The following is a 17,116-nucleotide window of genomic DNA, read 5'->3' on the forward strand; positions in this document are numbered from 1 at the left end:
TCACCATGTTGGCCAGGCTGATCTCGAACTCCTGACCTCAGGTAATCCACCCACCTCAGCCTCCCAAAGTGCTGGGATTACAGGCATGAGCTACCGCACCTAGCCCCTGCGTTTTTTGCTTTTTCTTTTTTTCTTTTTTCTTTTTTTATTGAGACTAGGTCTCACTCTGTCTCCCAGGCTGGAGTGCAGTGGCCCAAAATTGTGGAATCATCTCACCATTATAAGCCTGTAAGAATGTCTCATTAGATTACTCTTTAATTTTTAAAATTGTTTTAATTTTTTGTTGTTGTTTTTTGGTTTTTGTGTTTTTTTTGAGACAGGGTCTCACTGTCACCCAGGCTGGAATGAAGTGAAGTGCTCTTGGCTTACTGCACCCTCGACCTGCCTGAGGTCAGGTGATCCTCCTGCCTTCACCTCTGAGTAGCTGGGATTACAGCCGTGTGCCACCATGCCCGGCTAATTTTTGTATTTTTAGTAAAGACAGGGTTTTGCCGTGTTGGCCAGGCTGGTCTCAAACTCCAGGGCTCAAGTAATCTGCCTGCCTCAGCCTCCCAAAGTGCTGGGAACCACCAGCACCAGGCCTATTTTTAAATTATTTTTAATTTTTTGTTATTTTTACTTTTCACTTTTTTAAATTTTTTTAATTTTTAAAATGTTTATTTTATTTCATTTTTTTAAATGTTTAAATTTTTAAATTTGTTAAAGGCCTTTCCAGTAGCATCACATCGTACTCATCCTCCTCTCGCTATTCTAATCTTCTCCCTCCCTACATACACACACACACACACACACGTACACACACACACGTACACACACACACAGCAACACTCCAGCCCATTGCCTCACAGATTGCTAGGCACCAACAGGCCTACAATTAAAATAGTAATAGCAATGCAGTCATGAATATAAAATAATATAAATTATTCTGCCACTAAGATCATGTTTTCTTGAGAAAACTATAACTTTTTAGAATAAAAACATAAGGCAGCAACATGAAGGCTCATTTTAAGCTGTTACGTTGTATAGACTTGCACTTTCACATGGCCTGTGAAAATATGTATTTACTGAATTTGGATTGTGATCAATAATGACCAGCCTAGAAGACCTCTGAAAGTTTGATCATGCTCTTCCCTCTGGGCAGGCACAGCCTTTCCCTGTAGACAGAGACTGTGAGCTGGAAGGGAGTTCCTTCTCTCAATGCGTCCTCTGTGCCTGCTTTTCCCATTTGGGTTTTTGAGAGTTCAGAACTCCAGGAAGGATCTTCCTATGCTGGAGATTTCCCTGCCAATGTTTCATTCTGCACAAGGAAGAAATCAGAGAGACCTTGGCCTCTCTGTTCCGTCTATGGACTCTAGAGGCTTATCTGTCTTTTTATTCTGTTAGCCGAGACTGTTAGACATGTTGGCCTTGGTTCTTTCACAGGTTGCAGAGAAAATAAGACTGTTACAGAACCAACACTTACGGCATATGGGTTAATGTAGCGTTGGCAAGACTGCCCATGAGGTCAGGCAAGGGATTTACCATCTGGCAAAATACAAGCACCTCAGTCTTTTGGCTTTCGGTTAACAAATGCGACATCGCATGTGGCCCTATTACAGCTACAGTTAAGTGCACACACATTTCTTTTCTCCCATTATTCGATTTGCACATGCTCACACATCCAAAAGTAACGATATACTTGCATTAAAAGAAATCTAAATTTTGAAACATATTGTAATGAACAGGAAAAATTATTCTATCATCTACATATCTTTTCAAACGTGGGTTTTCCTGGCAAGGTCCTTAAGTTTCGCCTGAGTCCAATATTCCTTATGCAGCAGCGACACGATCATTGCCGACTGATCACCATACACTGGATTTTCATCCTAAATAAGCCCGAGTGTAAGATCCACGCCTCTGCTTCACACTCACCTGTCTTCAGTCAGTGCTCCTCCTTAGAGGTGGTGAGCCCACAGCGATTTATATAGAGTCCTGGTCTCCTTTTAAAAGTGTTGATCTCATCCTCTTTTGGAGAGATTTATGACATCTCATAAATTATAATCATAATCATAATAATTATAAATACTTTGAACTTATATAGGGCCTTTTATTCAAGAATGTCCTGGCATTTTGCAAACATTAACCAATTCGTTTCTTGCCATACCTCAGAAGGCAGATCCTGGTTGTAGTTTAACTTTGACACATTCAGGTTCAACACTTGTTTTTATTCACATCAGTTGATGGGAATATGCGTTAGGTAAGAAAGCAAGGAAGGAAGAGAGAGAGAAAGAGGGAAGACAGAAAGGGAGGACGGGAAGGAAGAAAAGGAATAGGAAAGAAGGAAGGGAAGGGGGAAATTGAACTTGACACTTGATGTGTCAGAAACTCATTATTAGTTTGTATTTCAGGTAAGCAGAGCTCCTAGACTGGGGTTGGCAACTTTTTCTTATAGGCCCACATAGGCTTTTGGGCTACGTGGTCTTTGTCGTAAATACTCGCCTCTGACATTGTAGCACGAGAGCCATCCTAGATAATATTTAAATGAATGGCCATGACTGTTCCAAAAAACTTTCTTCACCACACAGGTGGTGGCCCTAGGGCCGTAGGTTGCTGGCACTGTTCTGAACTACCGAGAGATACCAATCCACAGGTCCTCAGTTCAGCCACATGGGGAGAGGTGATCGGCTGGATGATGCTATTTTATAGACACCCAGGACCTACATCGTGTTCCAAATGTCTACATCAATAAGTATTTTGAGAGGGTTCGTATGAAGTTTCCAGGAAGGATTATTTCCCCAGTTGTGGAAAGGGTGCATTTCATGACTGAAACAGGGAGCCCCTCCCTCACCACGCCCTGTGCCCCAGTTCAGCTGAACAGCTTGAATTTCCCAAACACAGCACCAGTTTGCACTAGGCCTTCCTACAGGCTCTTTCCTTTTTATCTAACCCCTCAGGGACAGGGGCTGTGTCTCATTTGACTTTGTAACACCAGCGTGCAACACTCTGCCTGACACATATTAGACACTCGATAAAAAACATGGAATCGATGGTGCTTATCGGCTGGTTGGTATATAGTCTGACTCTTCTGCATCCTCTGCCTTAGCTCCTGCCCCACACCACACCTCAAACACAAGCTCCATGAGAACTGTGAATCTGGCTACTTCATTTATAAGACTGAGTCTTCAGTGCCCAGATAACAGCCTGGCACATTGTAAGTGTTTAGTAAATCTCTGTGGAATCACTCAATGAATGAAGAATTCCTACAACCTCACCCAGCAAGATTTGGACTGGGTTTCCAATGCTGGGCCCCAGGTTAGACGTGGGTTCCTTGTGTTTCAAGCAACATGTGGATATTTCTACCACAGCACCTATAGCACTTGGGTCTGTTGTTGTCTTGAGAACAAAAACAAAGGCTTTTTTTCCCCTGTATTCCTTATGGCACATAAGGGGTATTCAATACATGTTTATGTGTAGCAGGATGAGCCGCGGACAAAACTCCTCAGACACCAGATTAAAGAAGGAAGAGGTTTTTTTATTCGGCCAGGAGCGTCGGCAGACTTGCGTCTTAAGAACCGAGCTCCCCGACAAAGAAATACTTGGCCTTTTTAAAGGTTGACAACTTTAAGGGGTCCACGTGAAGGGGTCGTTATAAATCGAGCAAGCGTGGGAAACGTGACTGGGGGCTACATGCATCTCAGCTAACAGAACAAAAAGTTTTACAATGCTTTTTTCATACAGTGTCTGGAATTTACAGATAACACAAGTAGTTTAGGCCAGGGGTTGATGTTATAATTATTACTTTGTTTAACTCCTAGGGCCGGGTGGTGGTGCCAAGGTTGTCTGGCTATTTATCTTACTTTTGTTCCTTTCTCACTTTCCTCCTGTCTTGTGAACGAGGCAAGGTGTGGGGAGGAGGGCAGCAGGAGTAGTAGTGGTCTCCTTCCTTAATGGAACGACTAAATGAATGATTTAAAGCGTATTGATGACTTTTTGGAAGTCACTGACTCTGCATCCTCAGTGGAGACATGGAGGGTTAAGTTTCTGTTGTTCTCGGCCGGGCACAGAGCCTCACGCCTGTAACCCCAGCGCTTTGGGAGGCCGAGGCAGGTGGATCACTTGAGGTCAGGAGTTCAGACCAGCCTGGCCAACATGGCGAAACCCCATCTCTACTAAAAATATAAAAAATAGCCAGGCATGGTGGCAGGCGCCTGTAATCCCAGCTACTCAGGAGGCTGAGGCAGGAGAATCACTTGAACCAGGAGGCAGAGATTGCAGTAAGCCGAGATCATGCCAGTGTACTCCAGCCTGGGCCACAGAGCGAGGCTCCATATAAAATAAATAAATAAATAAAAGATCTTGTTGTTCTCTACCTGTGGCTGAGATGGTGAGACCACAAGGCAGGGCACCGTGAGCAAGGATCCAGATTTGGACACCCTGGGAGTTCCTGAACTTTTACTCTGGGAGGGGAGTGTGAGAACACTGGATTCCTCTCTGTTGTTGGCAGAGTTGGGGTAAAAAGAGAACTAATGCACCCATTAAAAACTATATCCTGACTCCCAAAATGCAACTCTTTCATTTTTTTTCCAGCAAGCTCTAGCACATACCAACAATTCAAATGTATCACGGTGTGGGGAAATTTGGGGATGCCCGGCCCCACCTACAAAAGCACGCTGTCATCAGCCCAGAGGGCCACGTCCGCATCCTGGGAGGTTCTCCTGGGCAGCGGCCAGCATGTTGACTGGCAATGGCTCCACAGAGACGATGCCCACCTGCGTCCTCAGGCTTGTTCAGTCCTTGCCAGCCCCTGTATAGATAACCTTCCTTTCAAAGAGCAGGCATACACTCTCAAATACTCACCTCCCAGACAGAGGGAGGATCCGAGACAGCTGGTGTGGGAGTGGAGGAGGTATTGAAAAGAAAGCTAGGTTGGGCATGGTGTTTCAGCCCTGTAATCCCAGTACTTTGGGAGGCTGGGAGGGAGGATTTACAGGAGTTCAAGGCCAGTCTGGGCAACATAGTGAGACCCTCCATCTCTACAAGAAATGAAAAAACAAAACAAAACAAAACCATAGCTGGGCATCATGGCTCACACCTGTAACCCCAGCACTTTGGAAGGTTAAGGTGGGCAGATCACTTGAGGTCAGGAGTTGAGACCAGCCTGGGCAATATGGTGAAACCCCATAGCTACTAAAAATATAAAAATTAGTGGGGCATGCTGGCCATCTGTAATCCCAGCTGCTCAGGAGGCTGAGGCATGAGAATTGCTTAAACCTGGGTGGCAGAGGTTGCAGTGAGCCGAGATTGAGATCCTGCCACTGCACTCCAGCTTTGTTGACAAAGCGAGACTCTGTCTTAAAAAGGAAAGAGAAAGGGAAGGGAAGGGAAGGGGAGGGGAGGGGAGGGGAGAGGAGGGGAGGGGAGGGGAGGGGAGGGGAGGGAGGAAGGAAGGAAGGAAGGAAGGAAGGGAGGGAGGGAGGGAAGGAGGGAGGGAAGAAAGAAAGAAGAAAGTGCTGGGATTACAGTGAGCCACCACGCCCGCCGGACTGGAGTAAGGGTTTTAAAGGAAGTAGAAGGAGCAAGGAAAAGCAATACCCCCACATTCTCACCCTGAAGTAGTTTAGAGTTTGAAAGAATGAGTAGTCTCTACTTGAGATACAAGGGAAACAGTGTCCTCAAGAGAAACCAGGTACAGTTAAAGCCAGGAGTCACAGGAGACCGTCAATAAAGAAGCACTCTCAGGGAATAGGGGAGTTTGCTAAATCATGTGGCTGGACTTCAGAGAATATAAAGTTTTGTCAAATAATTAGACAGGAAAAGGATGTTGGGGAAAAATCAGAATATTATGGTGATGTTGATGAAAAGAGTTAAACTTTGTAAAATATTTTAAGAGATGTATTCTGAGCCAAATATGAGTGACCATGGCCCGTGACATGGCCCTTAGGAGGTTCTGAGAATATGTGCCCAAGGTGCTTGGGGTACAGCTTGGTTTTATATGTTTTAGGAAGGCATGAGACATTAATTACATTTAAGAAATACATTGATTTGGTTTAGAAATGGCGGGACTGGCCGGGCGCGGTGGCTCACGCCTGTAATCCCAGCACTTTGGGAGGCCGAGGCGGGCGGATCACGAGGTCAGGAGATCGAGACCATCCTGGCTAACAGTGACACCCCGTCTCTACTAAAAATACAAAAAATCAGCCGGGCGTGGTGGCGGCGCTGTAGTCCCAGCTACTCCGGAGGCTGAGGCAGGAGAATGGTGTAAACCCGGGAGGCGGAGCTTGCAGTGAGCCGAGATCGCAACACTGCGCTCCAGCCTGGGTGAGAGTGAGACTCCATTTCAAAAAAAAAGAAAGAAAGAAAAAGAAAAGTCACAATATACAGGGTTAAATAAAATCCATCTGATGACAATTTAAGGTTTGTAGGGCATGAATCGCTAGACCCTTTAGGTAGGAATTTGGGTAAGATAAAAAAATTGGAGCTTGGTCCTCAGTGATAAAAGGATGGTTGAGAATAGGAGAGAAAAGGGGCTTATGCTTTGTGTGGTGATCAAAGAAACCAGTAATGTTCAGCAGAGAGAGTTTCTGCATCAGACAAAAGTGCAGCCTCCTTGATCATCTGGCAGGGAGGGAGGCATCTCAGGTAGGGAGCAAGGAAGTCCAAATCCAGTTATTAGGCGCTCGGGAGTGGGTAAGCCATCCACCAGATGTGACTCAACGTTTCTGGTTCTAGTTAAAAATAAAGCATCACACCAAGGAACACAGGGCCAAGGGTAAGCTAGGACACGCCCAGGTCTGCTCTGCCGCGCCCCCTGCAGGATCCCGTCCACACACGCACACAGGAGCGTCCGGTGGTGCGAGCTTGGGCCGTTTTGCTTCCCTCCTACCTGGCCTCTGCTGCCACAAGTTCGAGCCCCACCTGCTTTGTCTCCCACCGCCAGCCTATGGAGGTTCCCTCTCTGGTCCTCCGTGTCCCACGGGTAAAATGGACGTAGCGTGTCTAATTGCGCATGTTCCCGCAGTGATGTGAGGGACTGAAGGGCTTTGAACACTGTCCTAAGGGAAGGCGCCTGGGGCACTGACTTCGTCCCCTTTTCCCAGTTCCTGCTCAGAGCCACTCTCCCAGGCCCCCGGCCCCTAACCGTATCCCAGCCCTCCGATCAGCCTTTGCCTACTGAGGGCAAAACTACGGGGTACAAGCACAGGGACTGCTACGTCGCCCCATTGCCTCTGTCTTCCATTTCGCCTGCTTGGTCCTAAACCCGGAGACGGGGCCCTGTGCCGACTGGCGGGGCGCTCCCGGGTTCGGACGCGGCGCGGGTCACAAAGCGCGTTCCGCCCTGGAACGCCCGGAGGAGATAAAAGCCGCGCAGGCCCCGCACTCGCCGCGCACTCCGGCCGTTCCGACGAGAGAGCGCTGCACGCGTGAAAATGACTCGAAAGCTGCCCCGCATCTCCGCCCCCCAGCCCCGGCGCCCGCTCGGCGCCACCCCGCAGCGCCCTGGCCGTCGGCTCTTCTTTCCTCCCATCCGTCCTCCGTTTCTGGACCCGCACACCACGCTCCTGTTCCATCCCACCTACTCGTCCTTCTGCCCCATCTGCTACCCGTCTCTGAACCAGTTCGTGCCCGTCCACTACCCCGTCGTGGGCATCGCCCTGCCGACCTCTTCGTGCGTGCATCTTCAGAAGGGCTGCATCTGCCGCCCGCACGTCCGCTGGGGCCCCAACTTCCACTACATCCCTCCCTATCCCCCCACGCCCCCGCCCAGCCCCTGCTTCTAGAGCCTGCCTGCAGCCCGCCCCCCGCCCCCAGCCACCCACGCGGCCTGACGATCCACGACCCCACGGCCTGGCTGTGGACACGGGGACGCAGGACCACGGACACCCACCCTCGGCCTCCGCTGCCTGCTCAGCCGGCCGGGCCCGCCTCTGCATTTGGAACTGGCTTCCCCGTGGGCCTTGGTGTGGAACCCCCAGCAAACTGCTGGCCCGAGACGGAGAAGGGAGAACACGAGGAAGCGGCGCCTCTGCTCGCTGCGAGGGAAACGACTGGCCAAGGTGAGGCCTAACCACATGCCCATGACCCCCGGGTCTGTCCTGTGACGGGAAGCCCTTTCCTGGAGGGGTAAAGGCTGGATCGCAGGAAGCTGGGGCTGTGGGAGCGCTGTTGCCTGGAGACCGCGTGGGACGCCGTTGCCTGGAGACGGCAGAAGCCCGGGGCCAGGGAGAGAGGCACGAGGGAGCAGAGAGCGCATGGAGCCCGATGGAGCAACGCCAAGGCCATGGCGGGACACCCCAGGGAGAAGGTGACCCAGGATGAGGTCTGTCAGAACCAGATCTTGCAGCAGCGGTACCTCAAAGAGCTACCAGCCCGGAACGTCTATGCCCGGCATCACGTGAACCCCTCCACGAGGTCCACAGATCACCAGGAAGCCTGTGTCTTGGCATGGTAACCTGGAGGAGCCTGGAGACGCCAGGTGTCGGAATCTCATTCACCACGCTGCCCAGGGACCAAGGAAGAAGGACCCAGACACAGACTGAAAATTAGGAAACTGCATGGGACTCAGAGCCCTGGCTCAACCCAGAATGCCCGGATCGCAGGCTGAACCACTGCAGGGTCTGCAATGACATCGCTCTGTGCAAGGCTCAGATGTGGGGGCTGGGAGACGCTGATCGCCACCAGTGGCATCCCAGCGGTGGACTGAGGCCCGGATTTCACGTCCAAAGTGTGCACTGCCCCGAGCAATTAATGTTATTTTAAAGCTAAATAAATAAAAATAAACTAAGTTTTAGATGTTGGAATTTTGTAGCATGATTTTTCCCAGGAATTGTTCCCCATCTTCAGTCCTCCTGCGGTACAGGTGAGTGCCATGAGAGTAGCCATGGTGACCTAGAGAGTAATATGTTGACCCTGCCTCCTCCGCCAGTCCTTTGGATCAGGGATGGGAAAGTGACCCCAGCTAGGCTAAGAGACAGCACAGAACCAAGAGAGAGCGGTGACTGTCTCTCTCCAGATTGCTGAACTGATGATGACATGTGGACTTACTATCGGTATTAGTCTGTTCTCATGCTTCTAATAAAGACATACCCAAGACTGGGTAATTTATAAAGGAAAGAGGTTCAATGGACCCACGGTTCAGCATGGCTGAGGAGGCCTCACAATCATGGCGGAAGGCAAAGGAGAAGCAAAGTCAGGCCTTATACCGCTGCAGGCAAGACAGCTTGTGCAGGGGAACTCCCCTTCATAAAACCATCAGGTCTTGTGAGACTTATTTACTACCATGAGAACAGCAGGAGGGAAATGGCCCCCACGAGTTAATTATCTCCACCTGGTCCTGCCCTTGACATGTGGGGATTATTACAATTCAAGGTGAGATTGGAGGGGGGCGGGGTGACACAGCCAAACCATATCAGTATCTATTGGTATTCTAGACCAGGGCCAGCACCTCTTTCTAAATAATTTTTTTCCCCTTTTACTCTAACCTTTCCTTTTACTCTAGCCTCTATACTCTAAAAAATAATGTTTTGGTTTTTTTTTTTTTTTTTTTTTTTTTTTTTTTTTTTTTTGAGACGGAGTCTCGCTGTGTCACCCAGGCTGGAGTGCAGTGGCCGGATCTCAGCTCACTGCAAGCTCCGCCTCCCGGGTTCCCGCCATTCTCCCGCCTCAGCCTCCCAAGTAGCTGAGACTACAGGCGCCGCCACCTCGCCCGGCTAATTTTTTGTATTTTTAGTAGAGACGGGGTTTCACCATGTTAGCCAGGATAGTCTCGATCTCCTGACCTCGTGATCCACCCGCCTCGGCCTCCCAAAGTGCTGGGATTACAGGCTTGAGCCACCGCGCCCGGCCTGTTTTGGGTTTTTTTTTTTTTCCTTTTACTCTAAATCATGTTTTCTAGGAACACAGTAGTGGCCATTTGTTTACCTGCTGTCTATGACTGCTTTTGTGCTCTAACGGCCAAGGTGAGTGGTTATGAGAGAGACCTCATGACCCTCAAGCCTATGTGACCAGTCCCTGAGGAACTCCAGAACTTAGGGGCTGGGTAGAGGAAAAAGCTGATAAATGACACCAGCTAAGAGAGGCTGTAGAGTAATGAAAACCAGGAGAGTGTGATATCATAAAGGTTGGGGCCTTTTCAAAAACCTGCCAGGCCAGGCATGGTGGCTCACACTTGTAATCCCAGCGCTTTGGGAGGTCGAGGCAGGCGGATCACGAGGTCAGGAGTTCAAGATCAGCCTGACCATCATGGGGGAAACCTCACCTCTACTAAAAATACAAAAATTAACCAGGTGTGGTGGTGCGCACCTGTAATCCCAGCTACTCAGGAGGCTGAATCGCTTGAATCCAGGAGACGGAGGTTGCAATGAGCCAAGATCTCACCACTGCACTCCAACCTGGGTGACAGAGTGAGACTCTGTCTCAATAAATAAAATAAAATAAAAATAACAAAAAATCCCTGCCAATCCCAGTGGAGGTCTAGAATCTCCATTTGGTCTGAGGAACTAAAAAGGCAGCAAGAGAGAAAAATGAAGTAACTGCACACCAAGAAGGGGTTAGAGTTGAAGAAAGTCCTGACTGTCCAAAGCCAATGTTCTCAATAGTCTTGAGGTTCAACCACATTCCCCAAGTTCACTTGAGACACCCCCAGTTGTCTACACTAACTTCCTCTTTTTATTTAAACTACTTTAAGTTGGGATATCATGTTATTTGCAACCAGAGGGCACCATTAATTTCTTCACTCATCTGCTCCTCATTCATTCCTTCATTCCGAAGTTTCACGGACTCTTTCTGTGTGAGACAGGATGCTAAAAATGGGTGATACAGTGGCAAACAGGACAGCCATGGGCCCTGACCTCATGAAGTTTCTATTTTCATATAGGTTCTGGTCCTGGGAGACTGCCAAGACGTCACAATAGGCCGGGTGCAGTCACTCATGCCTTTAATTCCAACACTTTGGGAGGCCGAGGCAGGTAAATCACTTGAGCCCAGGAGTTATAGACCAGCCTGGACAACATGGCAACACCGTGTCTCTACTACAAATACAAAACTTATCTGGGCATGGTGGCATGCACCTATAGGCCCAGCTACTCAGGTGACTGAGGTGGAAGGATCAATTGAGCCTGGGAGGTCAAGGCTGCAGTGAGCTATGATCAGGCCACTGCACTCCAGTGTGAGTGACAAAGCAAGACCTTGTCTCAAAAAATTTAAAAAAAACAAAAAAAGTCCCAATAGCAGTTGCAACTCAGAAATGAGGTCTGAATTGAAGAGTATAAATTTGGGAGTCATTGCCCTGTTGTGGGATTTCAAGACAGGGAAATAAAAGACATTGCCTAGGAAGAAGGTATCAAGTGAGAATTGAAGTGTGCATGTGACCAGTCCCTGAAGACCTCCAATATTCAGGGGTTTGGTAGAGACAAAAGAGTGGATTCAGGAGACCAGAGAACAGAGGCTGTAGGGGAGGAGAAACACCAGTGAGCATAATATCATAGAAGGCAGGGTGTGGTGGCTCACACCTGTCACCCCAACACTTTGGGAGGCCGAGGTGGGAGAAATGCTTGAGCCCAGGAGTTCAAGACTAGCCTGGGCAACATAGTGAGACCTCATCTCTACAAAAATTTTAAAAATTAGCTGGGCATGGTGGCACACATCTCTGGACCCAGCTGCTTGGGAGGCTGAGGCAGGAGGATCGCTCGAGCCTCAGAAGTCAAGGCTGCAGTGAGTTGTGATCATGCCATCGTACTCCAGCATGGGTGACAGAGAAAGAATCTGTCTCAATATGTGTATATCTCACAGAAGCCATGCTAAGAGACTGCCTTAAGGAGTCAGTGGTATGTTTGTCAAATGCTGTCAAGAAGAGAAAATGAGACTGAAAGAGATTATTCTATTTAGCTACATAGAGGTCAATCGGAACCAGGCAAGAACAATTTTAATACAAGTGTCTCAAGCTTTTTTAATTGCAGGTAACTAAAAACTAGGTAACTAAGGACTCAAACTGACTCAGGCAATACAGATTTATAAACCCACATAATAGAAAACTCAGGGATAGGGTGAGTTTCAGGGATGGTTTGATTCAGCATTTCAACAATGTCATCAGGCACCTGGAATCCTTTTGTCTCTCCGCTCTGCTTTCTTGCGTGTCAGCTTCATCTTAAGGCTCCCGCCTTCCCCGAACCACTGCCCAAGATGGCTGCCAGCATCTCCCAGGGTTCAGACTTACTTATCCAAATGTGCAGGTCAGGTGATCACCTTAGCAACTCTCAGACTAGAGAAAGCTTCTTTCCTTCAAACAACCAGGAAGCCTTGCCTCCTGTCTTACTGACTCCAATTGAGCCAAATGTCCATCTCTTATTAGTGATAAAGAAGCAACATCACTGTCACTAGGGACTCTTACGGCCTTGACAACCCTAGAGTCCAAGATGGAATCAGATCCTCCGAAGCACCTACACTGTTTCAGGTAGATCGGTAACGCAGTGGAAGTCAGGTTAGTTGTAAAGAGAAGAGGAATAGATGTCAAGGAATCAAGCACAATGAACACAGCAGAGGAGGAGTTGGATAGGAGAAGATTAAATAGTGAATGGGGGTGAAGTGCTGGGGACAACACACGACACACGGAGACAACACTTTCAAGAAGTCTGGCTGTAAAGAGGGATAGAGAGATAAGGTGCTAACTGGATGGAGATCGGAGGGAAAGGAAGGGTTTTACAACTTTTTTTTTTTTTTTTTTTGAGACGTAGTTTCTTTCTTGTTGCCCAGGCTGGAGTGCAATGGTGGGATTTCGGCTCACTGTAACCTCTACCTCCCAGGTTCAAGCAATTCTCCTGTCTCAGCCTTCTGAGTAGCTGGGATTACAGGTACCCGCCTCCACGCCTGGCTAATTTTTTGTATTTTTAGTAAAGATGGGGTTTCATCATGTTGGCCAGGCTGGTCTTGAACTCCTGACCTCAGGTGATCTGCTCTCCTTGGCCTCCCAAAGTTCGGGATTACAGGCGTGAGCCACCACGCCCGGCCATTGTTATGATTTTTACCAGAGGAGCTACTAGAGCATCGCTGAATACTAATGGAGGGGTGGTTAGGAGGTGTGGATCCAGCAGGGGAAGAAGTTGAAAATGCATGGAGGAAATAAGAAATGGAGCAAAGTCTCCATGAAGATGAGAAGGGGTGGGGTCCTGAGTTGGTGTGAGGGCTTGGCTTTTACTGAGCAAGGAGAAAGAGTGTCTGCAAGCATGAACTCCACACCTGGAGGATCTGGGTGACTTTGGGCAAGTTCATCTTGTTGAGCCTGTTTCCTTGGCTTTTAAAATGGAGGTGAAGCCTTTACTTCACAAGGATGTTGTGAGGATTAAATGAGATAATGTGTGTAAATGACTCAGTGATATCTTTTAGCTTTGTTCAGACCTTCCTCCTTCTCCTTCCAACCCCAATTCACTGTACCAACTCATTTTAAGCCAGTGATAAACATCTAGTTAAGTGTCAGATTGTCTTTTGGGGCTGTGAGACCGAGTAACACACTAAAGGAAAGGGAGAGGGATAGGCAAGAAGGAGAAAAGATGGATATAAATTTATGTTTGCAAGGCTTTTTTCAACAAACAGCCTCCAAGTTCCTTACCAAGGAATCTTTAACAAAGTCCTTGAGGCGCTTTTCAAGGTGGCAATTACACAAATCCTGCTGAGAAGAATATTGGCTACTTGGAAAAGAATGCAGTCAGCAGAGTCCTCCTCCCAGATGTCATTGAAAGACCAAGTTGTCATTGTTCTTCAATCATTTTTGACAGCTTTACTAGGTTATGGGCGGTTCTAGCCACAGAATCAGGAAGCAGACAGAAGGAAATAAGTCAGAGAAGGGCAACTACGAATGAGCCATCAGTGCTGGCTTTGGACACCACCAACTTGCTATGTCTGTTGTGGAAATCACTGAACTTCTTGCATTATTAGATTTTCTTTTGGTGAAGAAAACAAACAAACAAACAGTAAAACAGGCTGATATGGTTTGGCTGTGTCTCCACCAAATCTCAACGTGAATTATATCTCCCAGAATTCCCACATGTTGTGAGAGAGACCCAGAGGGAGGTAATTGAATCATGGAGGCTGGTCTTTCCCGTGCTAGTCTCCTGATAGTGAATAAGTCTCATGAGATCTGATGGGTTTTTCAGGGGTTTCTGCTTTTGCTTCTTCCTCATTTTTCTCTTGTTGTTGCCATGTAAGAAGTGCCTTTCACCTCCCACCATGATGCTGAGGCCTCCCCTGGCATATGGAACTGTAAGTCCAATTAAACCTCTTTTTCTTACCAGTCTCGGGTATGTCTGTATCAGCAGCATCAGAACGGGCTAATACACAGGCTGGACACAGTGGCTCACGCTTGTAATCCCAGCAATTTGGGAGGCAGAGGTGGGCAGATTACTTGAGGTCAGGAGTTCAAGACCAGCCTGGCTGACATGGTGAAACCCTGTCTCTACTTAAAAAAAAAAAAAAAAAATGCCAGGCATGGTGGCAGGCACCTGCAATCCCAGCTACTCAGGAGGCTAAGCCATGAGAATCGCTTGAACCCAGGAGATGAAGGTTGCAGTGAGCCAATATCACACTATTGCACTCCGGCCTACGCGACAGAGTGAGAGCCTGTCTCAGAAAACAACAACAACAACAAAAGAAAAAACGTAAAACGAACAAAAAATGAAATCTTCTTCCTGCTTAGATCACTGGAACAGGCTAAATTGTTTTCAATTAAGGGTGCTTGGAAATACAGTATTTTGAGTTGCCATAATTCTGGAGTGTGCTACTGGCGTTCAGTGCCCCCTCCAGAAATGCTGTCGACTCTGTCCAGTAGGAAGCTTCGGTTGTGCCAGTCTTTTAAGTTCTGTACTACCACCCGGTTTGGAGTCCAGGAATGGTCCTGGTGATATTTCACAACAGGCGACTGGGTGGGGCAGAGGCTGCGGTGTACTCTGCTAACGTCTCCGGAAGAAACCTGGCAGCTCTCCTTGCCCTTCTCTGAGGCTGTTCCTAGGACAGTGTTCCAACTCCCAGCAAGTACCCAGTAGATATTGGGTGTGGCATACACTCCTATGACAGGCAGACTCAAGAGGACTCTCTGTTTCCACATCCTGGAAAGACTTTGTTAGTGCTTTTTTGGAAGGAACTGATATGATTCAGTGGGCACCTATAGCACCTTTGTAGTCAACTGAAGAGACCCCATAAACCTTATCATTTGGCCTCTACCATAGATAAACGGAAACATCAGGAACAATAAAATCTACTTTATTCGTTTCACACCTTGAGCGCAGAATTTATGCGTTTTTTTCTGTTTTCACACGGTGTGATGCCATCTTCAGAAACAAAAGTTTACACGTAGTCAGGCATTCTCATTGTATATTTGTGTTTTAATTAAGGTCATGGAAGAAAGAGCTGTGATGAAGTTTCAGCATAAGGAAGGTTTGCCTGTGTAAAACTGTCAGATGGAAAAGAGTGCTGTGTCTCAGCTTGCTGCTGGCTGTGACCAAGGCAGTTCAAAATCTTGCTGCTCTTGTGAGTGATTCCCGAAACACGAGAAGCAGATTGGTCACTCTTGCCCAGGAAAACCTTCTGCTGACTCTGGGGTTCAGAGACTGTTGAACTTGTCCCTAGTAATCAAACCTCAGTCTATTGAGAAGTTCTACCACGTTTGTTTATTTTTTCTGGGGGAATAAAACCCCCTCTAGTTTGCATTTCTACTTTTCTTTTTTTTTTTTTTTTTTTTTGAGACGGAGTCTCGCTCTGTCACCCGGGCTGGAGTGCAGTGGCCGGATCTCAGCTCACTGCAAGCTCCGCCTCCTGGGTTCACGCCATTCTCCTGCCTCAGCCTCCCGAGTAGCTGGGACTACAGGCGCCCGCCACGTCGCCCGGCTAGCTTTTTGTATTTTTTAGTAGAGACGGGGTTTCACCCTGTTAGCCAGGATGGTCTCGATCTCCTGACCGAGTGATCCGCCCGTCTCGGCCTCCCAAAGTGCTGGGATTACAGGCTTGAGCCACCGCGCCCGGCCGCATTTCTACTTTTCATCTTTGATGAGGCACATCCCTAAATTGCACACACACATCCTTTGTGTGCTAAGATCAGTGACTCATACCGAGTTAGAACGCATGAGTACTTGTATAAATTCAGACACGTCAACATGCATCTTTATTGGCTTTCCTCTTATACCTAATAAAATCTCCAAGAGAAATGCTTTTCAATTATCAAAAACCTTAAATTACATGGACCTGAAACTACCTTTACCTGAAAGCACTGGGGAGAAGGGCTACAAAAGAAAGCTGGTTCTTTAATTTGTTTTAGAGTTCTTCCAGTTTACACACAGAAAAATAATAACTTGACATTTGAATGATGAACCTGAGATAGGTACTGTGTACGTATTTTCAATTAATATTCATGGTGCCTTTTCTCCTATAAGTGTGAAATAAAATACTGACCCCATGTGACAACAAAATATCACGCAAAAAACAAGACAAATAATGGTTATGGACATAGGCAATTCCAGGAAGCAAGTAACAACCTTATCCCTTCCAAAATATTTCTATCCATCCATAAATGTTTATCCTGCCCTAAATGTTTACTTAGCACCCACAATGTGCCAAGCACTGGGCTATATGCCAGGAATAAAAAGTTGAGTAAGACACAGCTTCTACCCTCAAGAAGCTCACTGCATTGGCCAGGCATTGGTGGTTCACGCCTGTAATCCCAGCACTTTGGGAGGCCAAGGCAGGTGGATTACCTGAGGTCAGGAGTTCGAGACCAGCCTGGCCAACATGGTGAAATGCCCGTCTCTCCTAAAAATACAAAAATTAGCCAGGTGTAGTGGTGGGAGTCTGTAATCCCAGCTGCATGGGAGGCTGAGGCAGAAGAATCGCTTGAACCTGGGGAACGGAGGTTGCAGTGAGCCTAGGTCATGCCACTGCACTCCAGCCTGGGCGATAGAGCAAGACTCAGTCTCAAAAATAAAAAATAAAATAAAAATAAAAAAATAAGAAGCTCACTGCTAGTTAATGAATGGAGGGGCTAAATTGCTGGGTCTCACTAGAACCAACATCAAACCCTTTATATTCATAGATCATAGAACTCCGTAGAATCCAGCAGCCCATCAGCCACAAACTGATACGGTAACGCTAAGTAGAATTC

The 17,116-nt window shown here is 47.6% G+C and overlaps 1 protein-coding gene across 1 annotated transcript in view; it reads right to left on the minus strand.

Moving 5' to 3' along the window:
* MITD1 (microtubule interacting and trafficking domain containing 1) overlaps positions 1-10,618 on the minus strand; it is a 127,811-nt gene extending 117,193 nt beyond the window's left edge. The window contains exon 1 of the mRNA XM_077958864.1: positions 10,615-10,618. The gene's annotated coding sequence lies outside the window, so the exon portion shown is untranslated. The remainder of the gene's footprint in view (positions 1-10,614) is intronic.
* Positions 10,619-17,116: the final 6,498 nt, after the last annotated feature.

The sequence above is a fragment of the Macaca mulatta genome, chromosome 13 (genome assembly GCF_049350105.2).
Source record: "Macaca mulatta isolate MMU2019108-1 chromosome 13, T2T-MMU8v2.0, whole genome shotgun sequence".
NCBI classification, from domain to species: Eukaryota; Metazoa; Chordata; class Mammalia; order Primates; family Cercopithecidae; genus Macaca; species Macaca mulatta.